The sequence below is a fragment of the Pseudophryne corroboree genome, unplaced genomic scaffold (assembly GCF_028390025.1).
Source record: "Pseudophryne corroboree isolate aPseCor3 unplaced genomic scaffold, aPseCor3.hap2 scaffold_1112, whole genome shotgun sequence".
Classification (NCBI taxonomy): domain Eukaryota; kingdom Metazoa; phylum Chordata; class Amphibia; order Anura; family Myobatrachidae; genus Pseudophryne; species Pseudophryne corroboree.
Window position 1 is genome coordinate 31,586 of NW_026967738.1, and position 22,156 is coordinate 53,741.

At 47.4% G+C, this 22,156-nt stretch overlaps 14 non-coding genes and 1 pseudogene across 14 annotated transcripts; 7 read left to right on the top strand and 8 right to left on the bottom strand.

Annotated features, from left to right (window-relative positions):
• Positions 1-4,804: 4,804 nt before the first annotated feature.
• Positions 4,805-4,968, bottom strand: LOC134989641 (U1 spliceosomal RNA). The gene has a single exon (XR_010194758.1). It is a non-coding gene; the product is annotated as a U1 spliceosomal RNA (small nuclear RNA).
• Positions 4,969-5,623: 655 nt separating this feature from the next.
• Positions 5,624-5,786, bottom strand: LOC134989562 (U1 spliceosomal RNA). Its single transcript, XR_010194689.1, has one exon. It is a non-coding gene; the product is annotated as a U1 spliceosomal RNA (small nuclear RNA).
• A 152-nt stretch (positions 5,787-5,938) lies between these two features.
• LOC134989666 (U1 spliceosomal RNA) lies at positions 5,939-6,102 on the bottom strand. Its single transcript, XR_010194780.1, has one exon. It is a non-coding gene; the product is annotated as a U1 spliceosomal RNA (small nuclear RNA).
• Positions 6,103-15,315: 9,213 nt separating this feature from the next.
• Positions 15,316-15,478, bottom strand: LOC134989576 (U1 spliceosomal RNA). The gene has a single exon (XR_010194701.1). It is a non-coding gene; the product is annotated as a U1 spliceosomal RNA (small nuclear RNA).
• A 152-nt stretch (positions 15,479-15,630) lies between these two features.
• On the bottom strand, positions 15,631-15,794 carry LOC134989663 (U1 spliceosomal RNA). The gene has a single exon (XR_010194777.1). It is a non-coding gene; the product is annotated as a U1 spliceosomal RNA (small nuclear RNA).
• A 675-nt stretch (positions 15,795-16,469) lies between these two features.
• On the bottom strand, positions 16,470-16,632 carry LOC134989554 (U1 spliceosomal RNA). The gene has a single exon (XR_010194687.1). It is a non-coding gene; the product is annotated as a U1 spliceosomal RNA (small nuclear RNA).
• A 152-nt stretch (positions 16,633-16,784) lies between these two features.
• On the bottom strand, positions 16,785-16,948 carry LOC134989664 (U1 spliceosomal RNA). The gene has a single exon (XR_010194778.1). It is a non-coding gene; the product is annotated as a U1 spliceosomal RNA (small nuclear RNA).
• Positions 16,949-17,541: 593 nt separating this feature from the next.
• Positions 17,542-17,669, bottom strand: LOC134989593 (U1 spliceosomal RNA; annotated as a pseudogene).
• Positions 17,670-17,813: 144 nt separating this feature from the next.
• Positions 17,814-17,929, top strand: LOC134989609 (U5 spliceosomal RNA). The gene has a single exon (XR_010194727.1). It is a non-coding gene; the product is annotated as a U5 spliceosomal RNA (small nuclear RNA).
• A 270-nt stretch (positions 17,930-18,199) lies between these two features.
• On the top strand, positions 18,200-18,315 carry LOC134989615 (U5 spliceosomal RNA). The gene has a single exon (XR_010194733.1). It is a non-coding gene; the product is annotated as a U5 spliceosomal RNA (small nuclear RNA).
• Positions 18,316-18,579: 264 nt separating this feature from the next.
• Positions 18,580-18,695, top strand: LOC134989603 (U5 spliceosomal RNA). The gene has a single exon (XR_010194721.1). It is a non-coding gene; the product is annotated as a U5 spliceosomal RNA (small nuclear RNA).
• A 274-nt stretch (positions 18,696-18,969) lies between these two features.
• Positions 18,970-19,085, top strand: LOC134989612 (U5 spliceosomal RNA). The gene has a single exon (XR_010194730.1). It is a non-coding gene; the product is annotated as a U5 spliceosomal RNA (small nuclear RNA).
• Positions 19,086-19,360: 275 nt separating this feature from the next.
• Positions 19,361-19,476, top strand: LOC134989611 (U5 spliceosomal RNA). The gene has a single exon (XR_010194729.1). It is a non-coding gene; the product is annotated as a U5 spliceosomal RNA (small nuclear RNA).
• Positions 19,477-19,750: 274 nt separating this feature from the next.
• LOC134989600 (U5 spliceosomal RNA) lies at positions 19,751-19,866 on the top strand. Its single transcript, XR_010194718.1, has one exon. It is a non-coding gene; the product is annotated as a U5 spliceosomal RNA (small nuclear RNA).
• Positions 19,867-20,141: 275 nt separating this feature from the next.
• Positions 20,142-20,257, top strand: LOC134989620 (U5 spliceosomal RNA). Its single transcript, XR_010194738.1, has one exon. It is a non-coding gene; the product is annotated as a U5 spliceosomal RNA (small nuclear RNA).
• Positions 20,258-22,156: the final 1,899 nt, after the last annotated feature.

Genomic DNA, 22,156 nt, shown 5'->3' on the forward strand with positions numbered 1-22,156 from the left:
TCCTTGAGTGTAACGCCTACTGCTGCTGGCGCTGCTGTTGTTGCTGCTGGGAGTCGATGGTCATCCCAGAGGGGAAGTCGTAAGACCACTTTTACTACTTCCACCAAGCAATTGACTGTCCAACAGTCCTTTGCGAGGAAGATGAAATATCACAGCAGTCATCCTGCTGCAAAGCGGATAACTGAGGCCTTGGCATCCTGGGCAGTGAGAAACGTGGTTCCGGTATCCATCATTACTTCAGAGCCAACTATAGACTTGATTGAGGTACTGTGTCCCCGGTACCAAATACTATCTAGGTTCCATTTCTCTAGGCAGGCGATACCGAAAATGTACACAGACCTCAGAAAAAGACTCACCAGTGTCCTAAAAAATGCAGTTGTACCCAATGTCCACTTAACCACGGACATGTGGACAAGTGGAGCAGGGCAGACTCAGGACTATATGACTGTGACAGCCCACTGGGTAGATGTATTGACTCCCGCCGCAAGAACAGCAGCGGCGGCACCAGTAGCAGCATCTCGCAAACGCCAACTCTTTCCTAGGCAGGCTACGCTTTGTATCACCGCTTTCCAGAATACGCACACAGATGAAAACCTCTTACGGCAACTGAGGAAGATCATCACAGAATGGCTTACCCCAATTGGACTCTCCTGTGGATTTGTGGCATCGGACAACGCCAGCAATATTGTGCGTGCATTATATCTGGGCAAATTCCAGCACGTCCCATGTTTTGCACATACCTTGAATTTGGTGGTGCAGAATTATTTAAAAAACGACAGGGGCGTGCAAGAGATGCTGTCGGTGGCCACAAGAATTGCGGGACACTTTCGGCGTACAGGCACCACGTACAGAAGACTGGAGCAACACCAAAAACGCCTGAACCTGCCCTGCCATCATCTGAAGCAAGAAGTGGAAACGAGGTGGAATTCAACCCTCTATATGCTTCAGAGGATGGAGGAGCAGCAAAAGGCCATTCAAGCCTATACATCTGACCACGATATAGGAGGTGGAATGCACCTGTCTCAAGCGCAGTGGAGAATGATTTCAACGTTGTGCAAGGTTCTGCAACCTTTGAACTTGCCACACGTGAAGTCAGTTCAGACACTGCCAGCCTGAGTCAGGTCATTCCCGTCATCAGGCTTTTGCAGAAGAAGCTGGAGACATTGAAGGAGGAGCTAAGACAGAGCGATTCCGCTAGGCATGTGGGACTTGTGGATGGAGCCCTTCATTCGCTTAACCAGGATTCACGGGTGGTCAATCTGTTGAAATCAGAGCACTACATTTTGGCCACCGTGCTCGATCCTAGATTTAAAACCTACGTTGTATCTCTCTTTCCGGCAGACACAAGTCTGCAGGGGTTCAAAGACCTGCTGGTGAGAAAATTATCAAGTCAAGCGGAACTTGATCGGTCAACAGCTCCTCCTTCACAGTCTCCCGCAATTGGGGGTGCGAGGAAAAGGCTCAGAATTCCGAGCCCACCCGCTGGCGGTGATGCAGGGCAGTCTGGAGCGACTGCTGATGCTGACATCTGGTCCGGACTGAAGGACCTGCCAACGATTACGGACATGTCGTCTACTGTCACTGCATATGATTCTCTCACCATTGAAAGAATGGTGGAGGATTATATGAGTGACCGCATCCAAGTAGGCACGTCAGACAGTCCGTACGTATACTGGCAGGAAAAAGAGGCAATTTGGAGGCCCTTGCACAAACTGGCTTTATTCTACCTAAGTTGCCCTCCCACAAGTGTGTACTCCGAAAGAGTGTTTAGTGCCGCCGCTCACCTTGTCAGCAATCGGCGTACGAGGTTACTTCCAGAAAATGTGGAGAAGATGATGTTCATTAAAATGAATTATAATCAATTGCTCCGTGGAGACATTGACCAGCAGCAATTGCCTCCACAAAGTATACAGGGAGCTGAGATGGTGGATTCCAGTGGGGACGAATTGATAATCTGTGAGGAGGGGGATGTACACGGTGATGAATCGGAGGATGATGATGAGGTGGACATCTTGCCTCTATAGAGCCAGTTTGTGCAAGGAGAGATTTATTGCTTCTTTTTTGGTGGGGGTCCAAACCAACCCGTCATTTCAGTCACAGTCGTGTGGCAGACCCTGTCACTGAAATGATGGGTTGGTTAAAGTGTGCATGTCCTGTTTATACAACATAAGGGTGGGTGGGAGGGCCCAAGGCAATTCCACCTTGCACCTCTTTTTTCTTTTATTTTTCTTTGCGTCATGTGCTGTTTGGGGAGTGTTTTTTGGAAGGGCCATCCTGCGTGACACTGCAGTGCCACTCCTAGATGGGCCAGGTGTTTGTGTCGGCCACTTGGGTCGCTGAGCTTAGTCACACAGCTACCTCATTGCGCCTCTTTTTTTCTTTGCGTCATGTGCTGTTTGGGGAGTGTTTTTTGGAAGGGCCATCCTGCGTGACACTGCAGTGACACTCCTAGATGGGCCAGGTGTTTGTGTCGTCCACTTGGGTCGCTGAGCTTAGTCACACAGCTACCTCATTGCGCCACTTTTTTTCTTTGCGTCATGTGCTGTTTGGGGAGTGTTTTTTGGAAGGGCCATCCTGCGTGACACTGCAGTGCCACTCCTAGATGGGCCAGGTGTTTGTGTCGGCCACTTGGGTCGCTGAGCTTAGTCACACAGCTACCTCATTGCGCCTCTTTTTTTCTTTGCGTCATGTGCTGTTTGGGGAGTGTTTCTGGAAGGGCCATCCTGCGTGACAATGCAGTGCCACTCCTAGATGGGCCAGGTGTTTGTGTCGGCCACTTGGGTCGCTGAGCTTAGTCACACAGCTACCTCATTGCGCCTCTTTTTTTCTTTGCGTCATGTGCTGTTTGGGGAGTGTTTTTTGGAAGGGCCATCCTGCGTGACACTGCAGTGCCACTCCTAGATGGGCCAGGTGTTTGTGTCGGCCACTTGGGTCGCTGAGCTTAGTCACACAGCTACCTCATTGCGCCTCTTTTTTTCTTTGCGTCATGTGCTGTTTGGGGAGTGTTTTTTGGAAGGGCCATCATGCGTGACACTGCAGTGCCACTCCTAGATGGGCCAGGTGTTTGTGTCGGCCACTTGGGTCACTGAGCTTAGTCATCCAGCGACCTCGGTGCAAATTTTAGGACTAAAAATAATATTGTGAGGTGTGAGGTGTTAAGAATAGACTGAAAATTAGTGGAAATTATGGTTATTGAGGTTAATAATACTTTGGGATCAAAATGACTCCCAAATTCTATGATTTAAGCTGTTTTTTAGGGTTTTTTGAAAAAAACACCCGAATCCAAAACACACCCGAATCCGACAAAAAAAATTCGGTGAGGTTTAGCCAAAACGCGTTCGAACCCAAAACACGGCCGCGGAACCGAACCCAAAACCAAAACACAAAACCCGAAAAATTTCCGGTGCACATCTCTAGTGGCCATGCCATGTCACTGTGCAGGAGCCAGCACCGCTCACACACTAGTCCCCGGTGCAGCCCTCAACCCCCGGGACACCCGGAGCAACAAAATGTAGATTCAGGCCACCAGGCCACGCCCCTACCTATGAAACCATGCCTCCTTTTTACCATTGCGCTGCTTATCTGCGCGCACTGCATTACAATCTCCCTCGCCACCTCTCTGGGTGTCACCAGTGATAGTGACACCTCTGCCATGCTTGTAGCAGCTGGTCCTAAGATCTACACCTCAAGCCCTGAGTGTTTGCCCTTGTGACTTGTTGATCATCATAGCAAAGCAGATGCTTACAGAAAACTGCAGGGGCTTAGATTGAAAATAAAAAAAATTGATGGGTATAAGGTAGAGAGGAGCGGGTTCGGTTCTCCGAGAACCGAATTCCCCACGAACCCCACGAACTCCTCCTCCGAGGCAGGCTCGGTTGTTCCCGCCTGACTCGGAAAACCTGAACAAGGGAAAATGTCATCATCCCGCTGTCGGATTCTCGCGAGATTCGGATTCCATATAAAGAGCTGCGCGTTGCCGCCATTTTTACTCGTGCATTGAAGAGAGAGCGGAGAGGACGTGGCTATGTTCTCTCAGTGGAAATCTCAATATCAGTGCTCAGTATCAGTGGATACTTATTGCTGCTCAGTAATACTAGTAGTGTGTCTCTCCTGCTCAGTGTCAGTTCTCAGTAGTATCCTCATCAGTGCTCAGTATCACTGCTCATTGTCTTGTGCTGCATTGTTGTGCTCAGCATACTACAGTACATTACTAATAGTCCAGTGCTGCATCTTGCTGCTCAGTGTCAGTTCTAGTATCCTCATCAGTGCTCACTATCACTGCTCATTGCATTGTGGTGTTCTGTATACTACAGTAACATAGTAATATAGTAACATATAGTAACATAGTTTTTGAGGTTGAATAGAGGCAAATTGCCCATCGTGTTCAACCTGTTTTAAGTTGTGATGATTCTACATACTTGCTGAATAATGTTTTATGACTAGTTAGCTACTACAACTCATGTTACCCCCGGATTAACCATGTTGATATTTTAAGTATTATAACCTTGGATAGCTTTTTCATTCAGAAATGTATCCATTCCTTTTTTAAATCCAATTACAGAGTCCGCCATTACCACCTTCCCTGGCAGGGAATTCCACATCCTGATTGCCCTAACAGTGAAGATCATAGTATCTCACCTGGCAGGTAAGTAGGAGTTGGGCCAGAGCTGTGGAGGATTGCTGCTCGGGCACCCCCTGTCAAATGAAGGAGATCCAACTGAGGCAGCACAAGGGAACTCTCGAAAGAAGAACAAGGCTAGAGGAAGATCTGAGACAAAGAAATCTGACTTTTACCAGAGCTGACCAGAGGAAAGCACAAACACAGTCCCCCACTACCACAAATAATGCAGTCGAGTTTCCCACATTTGGGGAAATCACAGGGGTCAGCATACCCAGAATGCAATGAATGAACCTCACCCTGGGAGAACAATCTTCATGACCATGGTATCGCCTATGCAAAATAAGTATGATTTGGGATAGGGCTGGGGAGGGCCGCTGCTCAGGCACATCTCTGTCAAGTAAAGGAGTTTCAACTGAGGCAGCACAAGGGAACTCTCATCTGGGGACAACAACTGCAGGGAGAACACATATTTTCAGATGAACATGGGAGGGCAGAAGGCTGCCTAATACTGAAGCACCCCCAAACAACAAACCAAATGCAACAACTAGTACAAGCATTCCTGGGGGAAGTTCTGCAGAAGACGGATTTGCATACGGTGATGTCATCCAAGCAGTGGGCCAAAGTTGGCTGGATCCCTCATCTGCATATGAAAAGAGAAAAGGGGTATGCAGGGCATGGCGGCCTTTTGCGGCGCTTGGATGACCCTTAGTTCGCATTAAACACCCCCACCCTCCTTCGGTGTGGGGCTCATGTTGACAATGCCCCAGCCCCTGAAGCATTCAAGCTGATTTCTTACAGCAGCTTGGCACTGTAACAGCTCCAGAGCTGCTCTGTAAGGCAAGTAAAAGGGTGTGTAGTTTGCATTGTGCATTGGAAGGCACAAAGTAAGCAGACAGGAGGAGAAGTCAGGATAGTGCACAAGGGTATAAAAGGGAGGGGCTCAAGAAAAAAGAAGTGGAAACAGACAGCAAACTAGGCTGGAGAGAGACCTGAGACAAAGAGATCTGAATTATACGAGAGCCGACCAGGGGAAACACAAATTATGCAGTCAAGTTTCCCACATTTGGGGAAATCGCAGGGGCAGCACACCCAGAGTGCAATGGGTGAGCCTTGCCCTGGAAGAAGCACCTTCATGATCATAGTATCTCACCTGGCAGGTAAGTAGGAGTTGGGCTTGAGCTGGGGAGGGTCGCTGCTCGGGCACCCCCCTGTCAAGTGAAGGAGATCCAACTGAGGCAGCACAAGGGAACTCTCGAAAGAAGAACAAGGCTAGAGGAAGATCTGAAACAAAGAAATCTGACTTTTACCAGAGCTGACCAGAGGAAAACACAAACACAGTCCCCCACTACCACAAATAATGCAGTCGAGTTACCCACATTTGGGGAAATCACAGGGGTCAGCATACCCAGAATGCAATGAATGAACCTCACCCTGGGAGAATAATCTTCATGACCATGGTATCTCATATGCAAAATAAGTATGATTTGGGATAGGGCTGGGGAGGGCCGCTGCTCAGGCACATCTCTGTCAAGTAAAGGAGATTCAACTGAGGCAGCACAAGGGAACTCTCATCTGGGGACAACAACTGCAGGGAGAACACATATTTTCAGATGAACATGGGAGGGCAGAAGGCTGCCTAATACTGAAGCACCCCCAAACAACAAACCAAATGCAACAACTAGTGCAAGCATTCCTGTTTGTTTCTGAAGCCAACTTTGACCCACTGCTTGGATGACATCACCATATGCAAATCCATCTGCTGCAGGCCTTCCCCCAGGAATGCTTGCACTCTTTATATGAAATCCGAATCTCGCGAGAATCCGACAGCGGGATGATGACATTTTCCCTTGTTCAGGTTTTCCGAGTCAGGCGGGAACAACCGAGCCTGCCTCGGAGGAGGAGTTCGTGGGGTTCGTGGGGAATTCGGTTCTCGGAGAACCGAACCCGCTCCTCTCTACCTTATACCCATCAATTTTTTTTATTTTCAATCTAAGCCCCTGCAGTTTTCTGTAAGCATCTGCTTTGCTATGATGATCAACAAGTCACAAGGGCAAACACTCAGGGCTTGAGGTGTAGATCTTAGGACCAGCTGCTACAAGCATGGCAGAGGTGTCACTATCACTGGTGACACCCAGAGAGGTGGCGAGGGAGATTGTAATGCAGTGCGCGCAGATAAGCAGCGCAATGGTAAAAAGGAGGCATGGTTTCATAGGTAGGGGCGTGGCCTGGTGGCCTGAATCTACATTTTGTTGCTTCGGGTGTCCCGGGGGTTGGGGGCTGCACCGGGGACTAGTGTGTGAGCGGTGCTGGCTCCTGCACAGTGACATGGCATGGCCACTAGAGATGTGCACCGGAAATTTTTCGGGTTTTGTGTTTTGGTTTTGGGTTCGGTTCCGCGGCCGTGTTTTGGGTTCGAACGCATTTTGGCTAAACCTCACCGAATTTTTTTTGTCGGATTCGGGTGTGTTTTGGATTCGGGTGTTTTTTTCAAAAAACCCTAAAAAACAGCTTAAATCATAGAATTTGGGAGTCATTTTGATCCCAAAGTATTATTAACCTCAATAACCATAATTTCCACTAATTTTCAGTCTATTCTTAACACCTCACACCTCACAATATTATTTTTAGTCCTAAAATTTGCACCGAGGTCGCTGGATGACTAAGCTCAGTGACCCAAGTGGCCGACACAAACACCTGGCCCATCTAGGAGTGGCACTGCAGTGTCACGCATGATGGCCCTTCCAAAAAACACTCCCCAAACAGCACATGACGCAAAGAAAAAAAGAGGCGCAATGAGGTAGCTGTGTGACTAAGCTCAGCGACCCAAGTGGCCGACACAAACACCTGGCCCATCTAGGAGTGGCACTGCAGTGTCACGCAGGATGGCCCTTCCAAAAAACACTCCCCAAACAGCACATGACGCAAAGAAAAAAAGAGGCGCAATGAGGTAGCTGTGTGACTAAGCTCAGCGACCCAAGTGGCCGACACAAACACCTGGCCCATCTAGGAGTGGCACTGCAGTGTCACGCAGGATGGCCCTTCCAAAAACACTCCCCAAACAGCACATGACGCAAAGAAAAAAAGAGGCGCAATGAGGTAGCTGTGTGACTAAGCTCAGCGACCCAAGTGGCCGACACAAACACCTGGCCCATCTAGGAGTGGCACTGCAGGGCAGGATGGCCCTTCCAAAAAACACTCCCCAAACAGCACATGACGCAAAGAAAAAAAGTGGCGCAATGAGGTAGCTGTGTGACTAAGCTCAGCGACCCAAGTGGACGACACAAACACCTGGCCCATCTAGGAGTGTCACTGCAGTGTCACGCAGGATGGCCCTTCCAAAAAACACTCCCCAAACAGCACATGACGCAAAGAAAAAAAGAGGCGCAATGAGGTAGCTGTGTGACTAAGCTCAGCGACCCAAGTGGCCGACACAAACACCTGGCCCATCTAGGAGTGGCACTGCAGTGTCACGCAGGATGGCCCTTCCAAAAAACACTCCCCAAACAGCACATGACGCAAAGAAAAATAAAAGAAAAAAGAGGTGCAAGGTGGAATTGCCTTGGGCCCTCCCACCCACCCTTATGTTGTATAAACAGGACATGCACACTTTAACCAACCCATCATTTCAGTGACAGGGTCTGCCACACGACTGTGACTGAAATGACGGGTTGGTTTGGACCCCCACCAAAAAAGAAGCAATAAATCTCTCCTTGCACAAACTGGCTCTATAGAGGCAAGATGTCCACCTCATCATCATCCTCCGATTCATCACCGTGTACATCCCCCTCCTCACAGATTATCAATTCGTCCCCACTGGAATCCACCATCTCAGCTCCCTGTATACTTTGTGGAGGCAATTGCTGCTGGTCAATGTCTCCACGGAGCAATTGATTATAATTCATTTTAATGAACATCATCTTCTCCACATTTTCTGGAAGTAACCTCGTACGCCGATTGCTGACAAGGTGAGCGGCGGCACTAAACACTCTTTCGGAGTACACACTTGTGGGAGGGCAACTTAGGTAGAATAAAGCCAGTTTGTGCAAGGGCCTCCAAATTGCCTCTTTTTCCTGCCAGTATACGTACGGACTGTCTGACGTGCCTACTTGGATGCGGTCACTCATATAATCCTCCACCATTCTTTCAATGGTGAGAGAATCATATGCAGTGACAGTAGACGACATGTCCGTAATCGTTGGCAGGTCCTTCAGTCCGGACCAGATGTCAGCATCAGCAGTCGCTCCAGACTGCCCTGCATCACCGCCAGCGGGTGGGCTCGGAATTCTGAGCCTTTTCCTCGCACCCCCAATTGCGGGAGACTGTGAAGGAGGAGCTGTTGACCGATCAAGTTCCGCTTGACTTGATAATTTTCTCACCAGCAGGTCTTTGAACCCCTGCAGACTTGTGTCTGCCGGAAAGAGAGATACAACGTAGGTTTTAAATCTAGGATCGAGCACGGTGGCCAAAATGTAGTGCTCTGATTTCAACAGATTGACCACCCGTGAATCCTGGTTAAGCGAATGAAGGGCTCCATCCACAAGTCCCACATGCCTAGCGGAATCGCTCTGTCTTAGCTCCTCCTTCAATGTCTCCAGCTTCTTCTGCAAAAGCCTGATGACGGGAATGACCTGACTCAGGCTGGCAGTGTCTGAACTGACTTCACGTGTGGCAAGTTCAAAAGGTTGCAGAACCTTGCACAACGTTGAAATCATTCTCCACTGCGCTTGAGACAGGTGCATTCCACCTCCTATATCGTGGTCAGATGTATAGGCTTGAATGGCCTTTTGCTGCTCCTCCATCCTCTGAAGCATATAGAGGGTTGAATTCCACCTCGTTTCCACTTCTTGCTTCAGATGATGGCAGGGCAGGTTCAGGCGTTTTTGGTGTTGCTCCAGTCTTCTGTACGTGGTGCCTGTACGCCGAAAGTGTCCCGCAATTCTTGTGGCCACCGACAGCATCTCTTGCACGCCCCTGTCGTTTTTTAAATAATTCTGCACCACCAAATTCAAGGTATGTGCAAAACATGGGACGTGCTGGAATTTGCCCAGATATAATGCACGCACAATATTGCTGGCGTTGTCCGATGCCACAAATCCACAGGAGAGTCCAATTGGGGTAAGCCATTCTGTGATGATCTTCCTCAGTTGCCGTAAGAGGTTTTCATCTGTGTGCGTATTCTGGAAAGCGGTGATACAAAGCGTAGCCTGCCTAGGAAAGAGTTGGCGTTTGCGAGATGCTGCTACTGGTGCCGCCGCTGCTGTTCTTGCGGCGGGAGTCAATACATCTACCCAGTGGGCTGTCACAGTCATATAGTCCTGAGTCTGCCCTGCTCCACTTGTCCACATGTCCGTGGTTAAGTGGACATTGGGTACAACTGCATTTTTTAGGACACTGGTGAGTCTTTTTCTGAGGTCTGTGTACATTTTCGGTATCGCCTGCCTAGAGAAATGGAACCTAGATAGTATTTGGTACCGGGGACACAGTACCTCAATCAAGTCTATAGTTGGCTCTGAAGTAATGATGGATACCGGAACCACGTTTCTCACTGCCCAGGATGCCAAGGCCTCAGTTATCCGCTTTGCAGCAGGATGACTGCTGTGATATTTCATCTTCCTCGCAAAGGACTGTTGGACAGTCAATTGCTTGGTGGAAGTAGTAAAAGTGGTCTTACGACTTCCCCTCTGGGATGACCATCGACTCCCAGCAGCAACAACAGCAGCGCCAGCAGCAGTAGGCGTTACACTCAAGGATGCATCGGAGGAATCCCAGGCAGGAGAGAACTCGTCAGAATTGCCAGTGACATGGCCTGCAGGACTATTGGCATTCCTGGGGAAGGAGGAAATTGACACTGAGGGAGTTGGTGGGGTGGTTTGCGTGAGCTTGGTTACAAGAGGAAGGGATTTACTGGTCAGTGGACTGCTTCCGCTGTCGCCCAAAGTTTTTGAACTTGTCACTGACTTATGATGAATGCGCTGCAGGTGACGTATAAGGGAGGATGTTCCGAGGTGGTTAACGTCCTTACCCCTACTTATTACAGCTTGACAAAGGCAACACACGGCTTGACACCTGTTGTCCGCATTTCTGTTGAAATACTTCCACACCGAAGAGCTGATTTTTTTGGTATTTTCACCAGGCATGTCAATGGCCATATTCCTCCCACGGACAACAGGTGTCTCGCCGGGTGCCTGACTTAAACAAACCACCTCACCATCAGAATCCTCCTTGTCAATTTCCTCCCCAGCGCCAGCAACACCCATATTCTCCTCATCCTGGTGTACTTCAACACTGACATCTTCAATCTGACTATCAGGAACTGGACTGCGGGTGCTCCTTCCAGCACTTGCAGGGGGCGTGCAAATGGTGGAAGGTGCATGCTCTTCACGTCCAGTGTTGGGAAGGTCAGGCATCGCAACCGACACAATTGGACTCTCCTTGTGGATTTGTGATTTTGAAGAACGCACAGTTCTTTGCTGTGCTTTTGCCAGCTTAAGTCTTTTCATTTTTCTAGCGAGAGGCTGAGTGCTTCCATCCTCATGTGAAGCTGAACCACTAGCCATGAAGATAGGCCAGGGCCTCAGCCGTTCCTTGCCACTCCGTGTGGTAAATGGCATATTGGCAAGTTTACGCTTCTCCTCCGACGATTTTTATTTAGATTTTTGAGTCATTTTTTTACTGATCTTTTGTGTTTTGGATTTTACATGCTCTGTACTATGACATTGGGCATCGGCCTTGGCAGACGACGTTGATGGAATTTCATCGTCTCGGCCATGACTAGTGGCAGCAGCTTCAGCACGAGGTGGAAGTGGATCTTGATCTTTCCCTATTTTTGGAACCTCAACATTTTTGTTCTCCATATTTTAATAGGCACAACTAAAAGGCACCTCAGGTAAACAATGGAGATGGATGGATACTAGTATACTTATGGATGACGAGTGACTGACGACACAGAGGTAGCTACAGCCGTGGACTACCGTACTGCGTCTGCTAGTATAGAGATGATAATTAATGATATAAAAAAAAATATATATATAACTACTGTAGGTATATATAATATAATGACGGACCTGGTGGACACTGTCAGCAGACTGCTAAACTACTAGTATGAAGAAGATAGAAAAAAACTTCCACCACAGGTAGGTAGGTATACAATTATGGACGAGCACTGACGACACAGAGATAGCCACAGCCGTGGCCTACCGTACTGCGTCTGCTAGTATAGAGATGATAATTAATGATATAAAAAAAATATATATAACTACTGTAGGTATATATAATATAATGACGGACCTGGTGGACACTGTCAGCAGACTGCTAAACTACTAGTATGAAGAAGATAGAAAAAAAAAACCACCACAGTTAGGTATACAATTATGGACGAGTGACGACACAGAGGTAGGTACAGCCGTGGACTACCGTACTGCGTCTGCTAGTATAGATAATATACTAAATATATTACTACTGTAGGTATATAATATAATGACGGACCTGGTGGACACTGTCAGCAGACTCCTAAACTACTAGTATGAAGAAGATAGAAAAAAAAACCCCACCACAGGTAGGTATACAATTATGGACGAGCACTGACGACACAGAGGTAGGTACAGCCGTGGACTACCGTACTGCATCTGCTAGTATAGATAATATAATAAATATATTACTACTGTAGGTATATAATATAATGACGGACCTGGTGGACACTGTCAGCAGACTGCTAAACTGCTAGTATGAAGAAGATAAAAAAAAAACCCCACCACAGGTAGGTAGGTATACAATTATGGACGAGCACTGACGACACAGAGATAGCCACAGCCGTGGACTACCGTACTGCGTCTGCTAGTATAGATAATATAATAAATATATTACTACTGTAGGTATATAATATAATGATGGACCTGGTGGACACTGTCAGTAGACTCCTAAACTACTAGTATGAAGAAGATAGAAAAAAAAAAACCACCACAGGTAGGTAGGTATACAATTATGGACGAGCACTGACGACACAGAGATAGCCACAGCCGTGGACTACCGTACTGCGTCTGCTAATATAGAGATGATAAAGATGAAAAAAAAAATATAACACTACTGCAGGTAAATATTTATATAATATATGTATGACGGACCTGCTGGACACTGTCAGCAGAATGCATTTATAGAATAAAAAAAAAACACCACAGGAGTGTTTAACTTTTTCAGGCAGACAATATACTGGTGGTCACACTGGCAGCAAAAGTGTGCACTGTACTCCTGCTATAACTGCTCCCCAGTCTCCCCCACAATTAAGCTGTGTGAGCAGTGAGCACTCAGCACAGTCAGATATACATAGATGATATATCATGCAGCACACTGAGGCTGAGCACAGATATGGTATGTGTATCGTTTTTTTTCAGGCAGAGAACGGATTATAAATAATAAAACTGGTGGTCACTATCAGCAAAACTCTGCACTACTGAGTACTCCTGACAAGTTCAACTGCTCCCCAAATTAGTAGTAAATCAAATGTCACTCGTCTCTATCTTCTAATCTAAACGGAGAGGACGCCAGCCACGTCCTCTCCCTATCAATCTCAATGCACGTGTGAAAATGGCGGCGACGCGCGGCTCCTTATATAGAATCCAAGTCTCGTGAGAATCCGACAGCGGGATGATGACGTTCGGGCGCGCTCGGGTTAACCGAGCAAGGCGAGAGGATCCGAGTCTGCTCGGACCCGAGCAAAAAAGGGTGAAGTTCGGGCGGGTTCGGATTCCGAGGAACCGAACCCGCTCATCTCTTATGGCCACCCAGCATGACGCCTCCCTTCTTGACCATGCTGTAATTGCAGTCGCACTGCAGTTCAGCGTGATCATAAAAAATGGTGTAGCCTCCTGCTGGTGCAGACTGTATGTGCGCGCAGGAAGCCGCCACCATTTTTGTGATCACAGCGGCTGAATGTGATGTCATACAGCTGCTGTGACCACGCCCCCTGTGTCTCCTCCATTGCAGACCCCATTTTGAAGCCTTGCCCCCGCACCGCTCCATCCCTGACTTGGAAATGGAGTGTTGCTGACCCCCCTCTCCCCCCCTGCCCCGATTGACAGGCAGAGGCGATCGCATTCTCTGCGGGGTGCTGCAGAAAATGCAGGCACATGCGTATGCTCTTAGCAATTTTTGCAGTTGGATCACTTATTGTGATTGCAATCCAACCTGAATCAGGCCCTATTACCTATCACAATGCGCTGCGGGCAGTACAAAATTGGTTTAATATAGGAGAAAACCCCCCAGACCTGTGCTCCTTAACTGTACCTGGTGGCTAGTGGAGCGGCTGCCCAGTAATCAGTGTCCACGCCAGTGCGCACACGGTCCACCCCCTACGGCCACGCTCCCCTTCATCAGCGGCCTCGTGATCCGGAAGGGCGGTGTGTGTGTGACTGACCTTAGGAAGAAACCGGAGCCTCCGCTGCAGTGACCCAGCAACCAGGGCACGGGAGTATACAGTGCCGCTGGGAGTGATGAAGCTGCAGTAAAGATGTCTATTAGACCTAGCCTGCTGCAGCCCTTGTAGATTCTCATAAAACAAGTTCTTCTTTTCTTGTCAAAATGAATAGCTAAGAATTGGCTTCCTGAGGCAGGCCCCTGTTAAGTGGCCTGCTACTGAAGGCACCAACTACAAACTGAGCTCCCTGTTCATGGAAGCGGGGTTATAGAGGAGGATGCGCTGAGCATCTTGGGAACAGTCAAAAGCTTTGAGTCGGTTGGTGCCTCAGATCAAGATCCTACTCTACACCCCAATGTGAATCCTTGTGGAGTCCTGTGTACCCCACAGAAGAAATTAATGTGTCACACCCATTGGCAGCAACCTTAGAATAGCTGCTGATGGGCACAATTGAGAAAGGAAGGGGGGGGGGGGGGACACATTTGAATCCAGCACATAGATGCAATTCAAATATGTAATTTGTACCTTCCTATTTTAAAATATAATGGATGAACTTCACCCTGTGAGAACAATCTTCATGATCAAGAGATCTCATATGCAAAATAAGTATGAGTTGGGATAGGGCTGGGGAGGGTGGCTGCTCGGGCAGCCCCTCCCCCATCAAGTTAAGGAGATTCAACTGAGGAAGCACAAGGGAACTCTCGTCTGGGGACAACAACTGCAGGGAGACCACATCTTTTCAGATGAACATGGGAGGGCGGAAGGCTGCCTAATACTGAAGCACCATCAAATATCAAACCATATGCAACAACTAGTACAAGCATTCCTGGGGGAAGGTCTGCAGCAGACGGATTTGCATACGGTGATGTCATCCAAGCAGTGGGCCAAAGTTGGCTGGAACCCTCATCTGCATATGAAAAGAGAAAAGGGGCATGCAGGGCATGGCGGCCTTTTGCGGTGCTTGGATGACCCCTAGTTCGCATTAAACACCCCCACCCTCCTTTGGTGTGGGGCTCATGTTGGCTATGCCCCAGCCCCTGAAGCATTCAAGCTGATTTCTTGCAGCAGCTGGGCACTGTAACAGCTCCAGAGCTGCTCTGTAAGGCAACTAAAAGGGTGTGGGCCCTGCAGCACTACCTGTAGTTCGCATTGTGCGTTGGAAGGCACAAAGTAAGCAGACGGGAGAAGTCAGGATAGTGCGCAAGGGCATAGAAGGGAGTGGCTCCAGAAAAGAGAAGTGGAAACAGACAGCAAACTAGGCTGGAGAGAGACCTGAGACAAAGAGATCTGAATTATACGAGAGCCGACCAGGGGAAACACAAATTATGCAATCAAGTTTCCCACATTTGGGGAAATCACAGGAGCAGCACACCCAGAGTGCAATGGGTGAGCCTTGCCCTGGGAGAAGCACCTTCATGATCATAGTATCTCACCTGGCAGGTAAGTAGGAGTTGGGCTAGAGCTGGGGAGGGTCACTGCTCGGGCACCCCCCTGTCAAGTGAAGGAGATCCAACTGAGGCAGCACAAGGGAACTCTCGAAAGAAGAACAAGGCTAGAGGAATATATGAGACAAAGAAATCTGACTTTTACCAGAGCTGACCAGAGGAAAACACAAACACAGTCCCCCACTACCACAAAAAATGCAGGCGAGTTTCCCACATTTGGGGAAATCACAGGGGTCAGCATACCCAGAATGCAATGAATGAACCTCACCCTGGGTGAACAATCTTCATGACCATGGTGTCTCCTATGCAAAATAAGTATGATTTGGGATAGGGCTGGGAGGGCCGCTGCTCAGGCACATCTCTGTCAAGTAAAGGAGATTCAACTGAGGCAGCACAAGGGAACTCTCATCTGGGGACAACAACTGCAGGGAGAACACATATTTTCAGATGAACATGGGAGGGCAGAAGGCTGCCTAATACTGAAGCACCCCCAAACAACAAACCAAATGCAACAACTAGTGCAAGCATTCCTGGGGCAAGGCCTGCAGCAGATGGATTTGCATATGGTGATGTCATCCAAGCAGTGGGTCAAAGTTGGCTTCAACCCTCATCTGCATATGAAAAGAGAAAAGGGGCGTGCAGGGCATGGCGGCCTTTTGCGGTGCTTGGATTACCCCTAGTTCGCATTAAACACCCCCACCCACCTTTGGTGTGGGGCTCATGTTGGCCATGCCCCATCCCCTGAAGCATTCAAGCTGATTTCTTGCAGCAGCTGGGCACTGTAACAGCTCCAGAGCTGCTCTTTAAGGCAAGTAAAAGATTGTGTGGGCCCTGCAGCACTACCTGTAGTTTGCATTGTGCATTGGAAGGCACAAAGTAAGCAGACGGGAGGAGAAGTCAGGATAGTGCACAAGGGTATAGAAGGGAGGGGCTCAAGATAAAAGAAGTGGAAACAGACAGCAAACTAGGCTGGAGAAAGACCTGAGACAAAGAGATCTGAATTATACGAGAGCCGACCAGAGGAAACACAAATTATGCAGTCAAGTGTCCCACATTTGGGGAAATCGTAGGAGCAGCACACCCAGAGTGCAATGGGTGAGCCTTGCCCTGGGAGAAGCACCTTCCTGATCATAGTATCTCACCTGGCAGGTAAGTAGGAGTTGGGCTAGAGCTGGGGAGGGTCGCTGCTCGGGCACCCCCCTGTCAAGTGAAGGAGATCCACCTGAGGCAGCACAAGGGAACTCTCGAAAGAAGAACAAGGCTAGAGGAAAATCTGAGACAAAGAAATCTGAGTTTTAACAGAGCTGACCAGAGGAAAGCACAAACACAGTCCCCCACTACCACAAATAATGCAGTCGAGTTTCCCACATTTGGGTAAATCACAGGGGTCAGCATACCCAAAATGCAATGAATGAACCTCACCCTGGGAGAACAATCTTCATGACCATGGTATCTCCTATGCAAAATAAGTATGATTTGGGATAGGGCTGGGGAGGGCCGCTGCTCATGCACATCTCTGTCAAGTAAAGGAGATTCAACTGAGGCAGCACAAGGGAACTCTCATCTGGGGACAACAACTGCAGGGAGAACACATATTTTCAGATGAACATGGGAGGGCAGAAGGCTGCCTAATACTGAAGCACCCCCAAACAACAAACCAAATGCAACAACTAGTGCAAGCATTCCTGGGGGAAGTTCTGCAGAAGACGGATTTGCATACGGTGATGTCATCCAAGCAGTGGGCCAAAGTTGGCTGGAACCCTCATCTGCATATGAAAAGAGAAAAGGGGTATGCAGGGCATGGCGGCCTTTTGCGGCGCTTGGATGACCCTTAGTTCGCATTAAACACCCCCACCCTCCTTCGGTGTGGGGCTCATGTTGGCCATGCCCCATCCCCTGAAGCATTCAAGCTGATTTCTTGCAGCAGCTTGGCACTGTATCAGCTCCAGAGCTGCTCTGTAAGGCAAGTAAAAGGGTGTGGGCCCTGCAGCACTACCTGTAGTTTGCATTGTGCATTGGAAGGCACAAAGTAAGCAGACAGGAGGAGAAGTCAGGATAGTGCACAAGGGTATAAAAGCGAGTTTCCCACATTTGGGAAAATCACAGGGGTCAGCATACCCAGAATGCAATGAATGAACCTCACCCTGGGAGAACAATCTTCATGACCATGGTATCTCCTATGCAAAATAAGTATGATTTGGGATAGGGCTGGGGAGGGCCGCTGCTCAGGCACATCTCTGTCAAGTAAAGGAGATTCAACTGAGGCAGCACAAGGGAACTCTCATCTGGGGACAACAACTGCAGGGAGAACACATATTTTCAGATAAAAATCTTGGTCATGCTCTGGTTTCTCTTCAGAACGAACAAATCTTTCGCCTTTTATTAAAGATTTCCGTGGAGAGGAGCAAAACCGAGTTTTATCTCAATTTTTGCATGCCCCATCTTTTTGGGGTTTCTTTTATCGGTTTAAAGATAGAATGAGTGTGCTTTAATGTAAGCTCATTTGCATAGAAATGACAGTAAATGTTTGTTTCTTTTCAAACAGAACTTTCTTGACCATGCTACTTGCTTGAAAGATCTGGGAGCACATGGAATACAGTACAAACCATGCTTATAGCAAGGAGAAGCCAGGTGAGAAATCTGCTTACTTTCAAGTTGGGCGCTCACTTTGATCTGAATGAGGACTGCTGGCACAGCATTTAGGCGACAGGTGGAATCTTGGTCATGCTCTGGTTTCTCTTCAGAACGAACAAATCTTTCGCCTTTTATTAAAGATTTCTGTGGAGAGGAGCAAAACTGAGTTTTATCTCAATTTTTGCATGCCCCATATTATTGGGGTTTCTTTTATCAGTTTCTTGTTAGCTTTAATGTAAGTTTATTTGCATAACAATGACTATTAATGTCTGTTTCTTTTCAAGCAGAACTTTCTTGACCATTCTAATTGCTTGAAAGATCTGGGAGCACATGGAAAAGAGTACAAACCATGCTTATAGCAAGGGGAAGCCTGGTGAGAAATCTGCTTTCTTTCTTTCAAATTGGGTGCTCACTTTGCGCTGAATGAGGACTGCTGGCATGGCACTCAGGCGACAGGTGGAATCTTAGTCATACTCTGGTTTCTCTTCAAAACGAACAGATCTTTCGCCTTTTACTAAAGATTTCCGTGGAGAGGAGCAAAACTGAGTTTTATCTCAATTTTTGCATGCTCCGTCTTATTGGGGTTTCTTTTATCGGTTTAAAGATAGAACGAGTGTGCTTTAATGTAAGCTCATTTGCATAGAAATGACAGTAAATGTTTGTTTCTTTTCAAACAGAACTTTCTTGACTATACTAAATGCTTGAAAGATCTGGGAGCACATGGAAAAGAGTACAAACCATGTTTATAGCAAGGGGAAGCCTGGTGAGAAATCTGCTTTCTTTCTTTCAAATTGGGTGCTCACTTTGAGCTGAATGAGGACTGCTGGCATGGCACTCAGGCGACAGGTGGAATCTTGGTCATGTTCTGGTTTCTCTTCAGAATGAACAAATCTTTCGCCTTTTACTAAAGATTTCCGTGGAGAGGAGCAAAACTGAGTTTTATCTCAATTTTTGCATGCCCCATCTTATTGGGATTTTATTTTATCGGTTTAAAGATAGAACGAGTGTGCTTTAATGTAAGCTCATTTGCATAGAAATGACAGTAAATGTTTGTTTCTTTTCAAACAGAACTTTCTTGACCACACTAATTGCTTGAAAGATCTGGGAGCACATGGAAAAGAGTACAAACCATGTTTATAGCAAGGGGAAGCCTGGTGAGAAATCTGCTTTCTTTCTTTCAAATTGGGTGCTCACTTTGAGCTGAATGAGGATTGCTGGCATGGCACTCAGGCGACAGGTGGAATCTTGGTCATGCTCTGGTTTCTCTTCAAAACGAACAGATCTTTCGCCTTTTACTAAAGATTTCCGTGGAGAGGAGCAAAACTGAGTTTTATCTCAATTTTTGCATGCTCCGTCTTATTGGGGTTTCTTTTATCGGTTTAAAGATAGAACGAGTGTGCTTTAATGTAAGCTCATTTGCATAGAAATGACAGTAAATGTTTGTTTCTTTTCAAACAGAACTTTCTTGACTATACTAATTGCTTGAAAGATCTGGGAGCACATGGAAAAGAGTACAAACCATGTTTATAGCAAGGGGAAGCCTGGTGAGAAATCTGCTTTCTTTCTTTCAAATTGGGTGCTCACTTTGAGCTGAATGAGGACTGCTGGCATGGCACTCAGGCGACAGGTGGAATCTTGGTCATGTTCTGGTTTCTCTTCAGAACGAACAAATCTTTCGCCTTTTACTAAAGATTTCCGTGGAGAGGAGCAAAACTGAGTTTTATCTCAATTTTTGCATGCCCCATCTTATTGGGGTTTTATTTTATCGGTTTAAAGATAGAACGAGTGTGCTTTAATGTAAGCTCATTTGCATAGAAATGACAGTAAATGTTTGTTTCTTTTCAAACAGAACTTTCTTGACCACACTAATTGCTTGAAAGATCTGGGAGCACATGGAAAAGAGTACAAACCATGTTTATAGCAAGGGGAAGCCTGGTGAGAAATCTGCTTTCTTTCATTCAAATTGGGTGCTCACTTTCAGCTGAATGAGAACTGCTGGCATGGCACTCAGGCGACAGGTGGAATCTTGGTCATGCTCTGGTTTCTCTTCAGAACTAACAAATATTTTGCCTTTTATTAAAGATTTCCGTGGAGAGGAGCAAAACTGAGTTTTATCTCAATTTTTGCATGCCCCATATTATTGGGGTTTCTTTTATCAGTTTAAAGACAGAACGAGTGTGCTTTCTTGTTAGCTTTAATGTAAGTTTATTTGCATAACAATGACAGTAAATGTTGTTTCTTTTCAAACAGAACTTTCTTGACCATGCTACTTGCTTAAAGGTCTGGGAGCACATGGAAAACAGTACAAACCATGCAGTATCACAAGAGCCTTTATTTGATCTTTCATGAAGATAGAGCAGAATTGAGGACACGTCAACAATTTCTGCCGAAGGTGGTTCATCTTTCCACATGGTGCCTTTGGCCACTGACACCTTCGTTGAGTCAAAGTCTCTGGCTGTGGTCAGAACTTTGAAAATGTATGTCACCAGAACGGTTCAGATTAGGAAAACAGAGGCTCTGTTTGTCCTGTATGCTCCCAACAGGATTTGGTGTCCTGCTTCCATGCAGACCATTATGCGCTGGATCTGTGGTAAGATTCAGCATGCTCGTTCCACGGCAGGATTGCCGTTACTGAAGTAGGTGAAGACCCATTCTACTAGAAAGGTGGGTTCATCCTTGGCAGCTGGTCGGGGAGTCTCGGCATTGCAACTTTGCCGAGCAGCTATTTAGTAAACACTTTTGCTAAGTTTTACAAGTTTGATACCTTGGCTGATGATAACCTTAAGTTGGGTCATTCGGTGCTGCAGAGTCGTACGCACTCTCCCACCCGTTCAAGAGCTTTGGTATAACCCCATGGTTCTTAATGTGACCCCAGCATCCTCTAGGTCGTATGAGAAAATAGGATTTTAATACCTACCGGTAAATCCTTTTCTCTTAGTCTGTAGAGGATGCTGGGCACCCGTCCCAGTCCATACTGTGTCTGCAGTTATTACTTGTGGTTATACACATGTTGTGTTATGGTTCTGGTCAGCTTTTTGCTGCAATTGTTCATGCCGTTGGCTTGTGTTCTGTTGAATGCCACGTTCTGCGGCATGTTTAAGGTGTGAGCTGGTAAGATGCTCACCTTAGTTTAACAATAAATCCTTTCCTCGAAATGTCCGTCTCCCTGGGCACAGTTCCTATAACTGGAGTCTGGAGGAGGGGCATAGAGGGAGGAGCCAGTTCACACCCTTTGAAAGTCTTAAAGTGCCCATGTCTCTTGCGGATCCCGTCTATACCCCATGGTTCTTAATGTGACCCCAGCATCCTCTACGGACTAAGAGAAAAGAATGCCCTTGCGCACTATCCTGACTTCTCCTCCCGTCTGCTTACTTTGTGCCTTCCAACGCACAATGCGAACTACAGGTGGTGCTGCAGGGCCCACACCCTTTTACTTGCCTTACAGAACAGCTCTGGAGCTGTTACAGTGCCCAGCTGCTGCAAGAAATCAGCTTGAATGCTTCAGGGGATGGGGCATGGCCAACATGAGCCCCACACCAAAGGAGGGTGGGGGTGTTTAATGTGAACTAGGGGTCATCCAAGCACTGCAAAAGGCCGCCATGCCCTGCATGCCCCTTTTCTCTTTTCATATGCAGATGAGGGTTCCAGTCAACTTTGGCCCACTGCTTGGATAACATCACCGTATGCAAATCCGTCTGCTGCAGACCTTCCCCCAGGAATGCTTGTACTAGTTGTTGCATATGGTGCTTCAGTATTAGGCAGCCTTCCGCCCTCCCATGTTCATCTGAAAAGATGTGGTCTCCCTGCAGTTGTTGTCCCCAGACGAGAGTTCCCTTGTGCTTCCTCAGTTGAATCTCCTTAACTTGACGGGGGAGGTGCTGCCCGAGCAGCCCTCCCCAGCCCTATCCCAACTCATATTTATTTTGCATATGAGATCTCTTGATCATGAAGATTGTTCTCACAGGGTGAGGTTCATCCATTATATTTTAAAATAGGAAGGTACGAATTACATATTTGAATTGCATCTATGTGCTGGATTCAAATGTC